Source organism: Lipotes vexillifer, unplaced genomic scaffold, assembly GCF_000442215.2.
Source record: "Lipotes vexillifer unplaced genomic scaffold, Lipotes_vexillifer_v1.1 scaffold79, whole genome shotgun sequence".
In the NCBI taxonomy this organism is placed as follows: domain Eukaryota; kingdom Metazoa; phylum Chordata; class Mammalia; order Artiodactyla; family Lipotidae; genus Lipotes; species Lipotes vexillifer.
Window position 1 is genome coordinate 1,031,708 of NW_006775678.1, and position 6,517 is coordinate 1,038,224.

Sequence of the window (6,517 nt, forward strand, 5' to 3'; positions counted from 1 at the left end):
ATGGAAGGAAATCAGAAACAGAGACCTTGGGATTAAACTCAGGCCGGGTTCTGAATTTTTTATGATTATTCGAAGGAAGGAATAGAAGGAGGGATGTTGAAGAGAAAAAGAAGGGCATATATTTATTTGTGTCCCTCTAATAGCATCAAAAAGTATGTGAGTTTGCGATTAAAAATAAAGACCTAAAAATGTTCGGCATCATTCCAAGTGAAGTAATGTGGAACAGAGAAAATATGTTTAGGTAAAAATCTCTTTTTCTGAAGCTACAGGAGAAGGAAACAAGTTTCATTTGAGAGGAGATTTTCCATCTAAGGAGCAGAGCTGGAAATGTATTTTTTATTTAATTACTTCCCTGAAAGGCCTCTGGGGCTGTGTTAGTTCCTTGGCGTCTGGAATGAGAATGGGGGCCGTGCAATTCACCAGCCACTCTGGGCTTGCCAGGCACTGGGATCTAGTCAGTTTCCAACGCGTCTGAATATTTCAAGCAAATCCATTAGGTTCTTAAACTGCTCTTCGCTCCCATCTTGAACTGAGATTGGTACGTGAGGGGGTTATCACTCACTTTATTCCTCCTGGCACAGAAGGTCTTCGAATGCTCCCGTCTAATGGTACAAGTGTCGAATGCCCTTCCCAGCAGAGCGCGTTCTTAGCTGAGTTTTGGTACCAACCACATGTCAGGTCAGATCAGATTTTCTGCCACGGTCCTTGGCCAAGCTGGAACTGGGCAGGTCAGTCCAGCTGCGGGGAGCGGTCAGTGTCTGGGGAGGGTCCCCCACCACGGAGAGCAACAGTTCATCCCCATCCAGGGCCCAAGTTTCTCAGAGCTTCTGCAGTATGTGTGATTCCTTGCTCAGTGGCCATGACCCAAATCGGCCTTTGCAACCTTCATTCAGTTCCCCGTATGTTAAACGGCTGCTAGTCACTCAGGTGGGTGGACTCCACAGGTGCTCCCTTCCCTCAGGTACAATGGCAAAAGAATGAGTACTGTAAATAAGAGTCTGTTCTCTTAGTGTTTTTCATCCCAGGGAACAGATTTCTATAAAATTCTTCATGAGAATATGAAGTTTTAAACTACTTGCAAAAAAAAATTAAAAATGCAATTTTTCAGAATTCATTTATTCAAGAGGAACTTTTCCAAACATAACGAATGTTGTTTGGAATTTGGAATTCATTTTTCCCCAGGGTATCAAATTCATAAATGGTAGTTAGGTTCACAGAACACCTTACAGAAGGTCTGTATTTAATCCATCGTGTTCCTCAAGTACCTATTTCAGCTACCTAAAACCCCAAGTATGGAAACCAGGTTAAAATTCAATTTAACTGCATATGACAGTCGAAGTATCTGAAAAATAAATCCGAACTTCCATGATAAAGTTCCAGCACAGTTATTCCCGTGCTTCAGTTTCATTTTAAAACAGGCACCAAGAAAGCACTACAACTGTCAGAACAGGAGAAAATTCCAATTTTTACAAATTTGTAGGTTGAGCCCGAGGTCCAATTTCACAAATACTAAGTCAAATTAATTACTTGAATGGTGTATGGAAATTTAAATTTTTAAAAATATTTGTGGGACTTCCCTGGTGGTGCAGTGTTTAAGAATCTGCCTGCCAATGCAGGAGACACGGGTTCGAGCCCTGGTCCAGGAAGATCCCACATGCTGTGGAGCAACTAAGCCTGTGTGCCATAACTACTGAGCCTGTGCTCTGGAGCCCGCAAGCCACAACTACTGAGCCTGTACACCACAACTACTGAAGCCCGCGTGCCTAGAGCCCATGCTCCGCAACAAGAGAAGCCACTGCAATGACAAGCCCATGCACCGCAACGAAGAGTAGCCCCTGCTCACTGCAACTAGAGAAAGCCCCCGAGCAGCAACGAAGACCCAACGCAGCCAAAAATAAAAAATATAAAGTAATAAATAAATTTTTAAAAAATCATTGAATTTCAGTGAGACATTAGTGAAAATAAATTTGTAATTTAAAAAATATATATTTGTGTATAGTATGTATAGTATTTTATAAAAGTTCATTTTTAAGGCTTTCCTTCTGATTATAAGAGCAATACATACTAATTACTGAAAATCACATCCCCATCACTAAAAATTTTTAATATTTTGATTTCAAAAATTTCAAATCTCCCGCTACCCAAAGATAACCACCATTTTTGTGTATTCCTTCTACTCTTCCATTTTCCATTTGTGCATGCTTACACATACGGTTTTCTTTTCTGGTTTTGTGTTTGTTTGTCTGTTTGTTTTTTACTTAACATGGGCCTCTCATGAAGAATTCTTTAGGAAAGCCTACATACTAATCTGTTAGATGAATGTGTTATACTTTATGTAGCCAGTGTTCTACTGCTAGATATTTAGCTTGCTTATATATTTTTGCTTTTATAAACAATGATGTGATACACATTCTTGTAAATAAATCTTTGGGCACATCACTCTTGTCTAAGGATAGGATGTTAAAAGTGGTATTGGTGAGTCAGAAGTTACAAATATTTTAAGGTTTTGAAATATACTGCCAAACAAAACTCTAGCAGTTGTATTGTGCTATGTTTCCACCAGCAATTGTAAGCCCGCCCATCTTACTGAGAGAGTACTTACTCTTGGCACTGAACACTTATCACTGACAATGTTTTTGCCATCTTAGAAGCACAATTTCTTTGATTGCTAATGAAGTTAAATAGTGTTTTATACGTTCTTTGGACCTTCTTCTTTCATGAATTGTCTTTTCAATTTCAGGGGTCAACTTTGCTATTTGAGTATTTTCCTTTTGCACATAGGCTCTACCTTCCAGTTAGTGGTTTTGATACATAGAAGTTATGAATTTGTGAAGTTTTGATATATAGAAGCTATGGATTTTTATTTAATAAAAACTACACAGGAAGAAGGAAAAGGGATTTGTTTTTTAAAGGGTACAGAGTTTCAGTTTTGCAAGATGAAAACATTCTGGAGATCTGTTTGACAACAGTGTGAATATACTTACCATTACTACATTGCGCACTTAAAAATGATGAACGTGACAGAGTTTATGGGGTTTTTTTGACCACAAATTTTAAAAAGCTATCTCTTTCTTGTGGTTTCTTCCTTTGCTTATTAAGCCCCATCCCTACATGTACTTGTCCACTATCCCACACTGCCCCAAGGCAGAGTAGAGATTAGAGCTCAAATCGAGCCCGTCTCCCTCTTTGTCATGTTATTTGGTCTGTGCTGATGTACCAGATCAACTTGTGCTTTTTCCCTTAGACTCCCAGACATCTAGGATCCTCAGTTTCCTTGCTGCTTTAGGGGCTTTCACCCTTTACAGCGAAGAGAGTGATATACGTATAGGTATAATAGTTAGGATTTTGGTTTGAAAACCAGATTCCCCCCCCCCCATTAAAAACAGAATGAAATGGGAGTTAGGACTTTCAGCCATGACTGAATGAGGAGGCTAGAAAATCTTCTCCCCAAAAAGCAAATATAAAGATAGACAGACAACCATTTTAATGCTCTGGAAATCAACCAAAGGCATACAACAATATGAGAAGCATTTATGGTTGAGAAACATCTCAACTTTGGCTACTAACAGTGAGTCTCTATGACATTCTTGGCCAGAGCTGCTCTCACTCCCTCACCCAGCTCCAGTGTCACAGAGGTCCTGCCGGGGCAGGCTGTGAGCACTGCCATGTTTATTGCCACAGTTGAAGGGGGCTCACTGTGTCTGGAGCAGTGGACAACACCTGTGCCCAGCAGTGTTATCCATGGAAGTAACTCTTGGCAGCAGATGCGTGGAGAAGGCCAACAGCTCTAGCAGCATGAGGATGGGGTTGAGGTTGGGGTAGACACCTGTCTGGCTGGGGCTGCGTTCATGTGCAGTGGAGACCAGGAGGGACCCAGCTCTCCATCCACACATTCCCAGCATGCACAGAGGAGACATGAAAGGGTCCAGCAGAAACTAAACATTAGGGCAGACTCAAACATGGCTGAAACTTGAATGTATTCCCCTACCCACAGATTCACTGGCAGAGGATGGAAGTTTTACTGGCTCAAGGTATTTGAAACACAACCTCTGTCCAGTCATTCACTGGCTGCCCACTAGGCCATGCAAACACAGGAGTGACTCCTAGGAAACAAAGCTTAAAAAAATTTTTTTAAGAAAACTGATCAGAAATATTTGTGCCCACATACTTTGGGCATGACAGATTTCACAGTTTTATCTCAGGTAAATTACTAAACTAAAAAATAAACTGAACAGCAATAACAATGACAGCCTTGGGGATCGGGGGAGATAACTGGAACTCAGAGCTACCGCGATATATTGGGTTGGCCCAAAAGTTCGTTTGAGTTTTTCAGTAAGGTAGTACAGAAAAACCCAAATGACACAATTCAAAAATGGAATTAATAATTATATTCACAATAGTGTCAATAAGAATAAAATACTTAGAAATAAAAGACATATAATGAAAATTATAAAACATTGAAAAGAGAAATTAAAGAAGATTAAATAAATAGACATTCTATATTTATGGATTGGAAGACTCAGTATTGTCAAGATTGCAATTCTCCCCAAATTGATCCATATATTCAACACAATGCCTAGCAAAATTCCAGTGGTACTTTTGTAGAAATTGCTAAGCTGATCCTAAAATTTATATGGAAGTGCAATGGAATTAGAATAGCTAAAACAATTTTGAAAAAGAACAGCAAAGTTGGAGGACTTATACTACCTGATTGTAAAACGTGTTAAAAAGCCACCGTAATCAAGACAGTGCAATAGTGACGTACTATTATATAGATGGACAGTCGCTATAGATGTATCAGAATCGAGAGTCCAGAAATAAGCCCAGAAATAATAAAAATCACATTTATGTCAATTGATTTTTGACAAAGGTACCAGGGTAATTCAACAAAAGTAAGGACGGTCTTCTTTTTTTTATTTTATTTATTTATTTTTTAAAAAATTTTTTGGCTGCATCGGGTCTTTGTTGCTGCGCGTGGGCTTTCTCTAGTTGCAGCAAGCGGGGGCCACTCTTTGTTGTGGTGCGCGGGCTTCTCATTGCGGTGGCTTCTCTTGTTGCGGAGCAGGGGCTCTAGGCACGCAGGCTCAGTAGTTGTGGCTTGAAGGCTCTCGAGCACAGGCTCAGTAGTTGTGGCGCACGGGCTTAGTTGCTGCGCAGCATGTGGGATCTTCCCAGACCAGGGCTCGAACCCGTGTCCCCTGCATTGGCAGGCGGATTCTTAACCACTGTGCCACCAGGAAGTCCCATTTTTATTTATTTATTTACTTATTTTTATTTTTGGCCGCGTTGGGTCTTTGTTGCTGTGCGCGGGCCTTCTCTAGTTTTGGCGAGTGGGGGATACTCTTCATTGCGTTGAGCCGGCTTCTCATTGTTGTGGCTTCTCTTGTTGCGGAGCCCTGGCTCTAGATGCGCGGGCTCAGTAGTTGTGGCTCTCGGGCTCTAGGGCGCAGTCAGTAGTCGTGGCACGTGGGCTTAGTTGCTCTGCAGCATGTGGGATCTTCCCCGGCCAGGGATAGAACCTGTGTCCCCTGCATTGGCCAGCAGATGCTTAACCACTGAGCCACCAGGGAAGTCCAGGATTGTCTTTTCAATAAATGATGCTGGGACAATTGGATATCCATATGCAAAAAAATCCAAACTTTGAAACTTACCTCATACCATAAACAAAAATTAACTCAAAATGGATCATAGAACTAAATGTAAGTGCTACAATGATAAACTTCTAGAGAAACACATAGGAGAAAATTGTGACTTTGAGTTATGCAAAGAGTTCTTCTATATGACACCAAAATCATGATCCATAAAAATAAAAATTAGGAAATTGAGTTTTATCAAAATTAAAAATTCTCGGCCCAGGTTAAAAAAAAAAAATTAAAAATTCTTCTGCTTCAAAAGACATCATTACACACCACAGACTGGGACATGATGGAACTTTTGGGGATGATGAAATGCTCTAAAACTGGATTGTGGTAATGGTTGCACAACTATAAATATATTCAACATTGTTGAATCATACACTAACATTTGGAGCATTTTATTTTATGTAAATTATATTTCAGTAAAGCTTTTTAAAATGTATAATAAAAACAGTTAATGGATCCCTCGCCTATCCTTTAAAATTTTTTTAAATTTGTACTTTATGTTCTTTCCAGGGTTTTTGAGGTATAATTTGTATACGGTTTGCAAATATTTTCTCCCTCCCTTGCCTTTTCACCCTGTTGATTGTTTCCTTTGCTATGCAAAAGCTTTTTAGTTTGACATAGTCTCACTTGTGTATTTTTGCTTTTGTTGCCTGTGATTTTGGTGTCATATTCAAGAAATCATTGTCAAGATCAATGTCAAGAAGTTTTTCCCCCATGTTTTCTTCTAGGAGTTTTATGGTTTTAGATGTTACATTCAAATCTTTAGTCCATTTTTTTTTTTTTTTTTTTTGCGGTACGCGGGCCTCTCACTGTTGTGGCCTTTCCTGTTGCGGAGCACAGGCTCTGGACGCGCAGGCTCAGCAGCCATGGCTCAC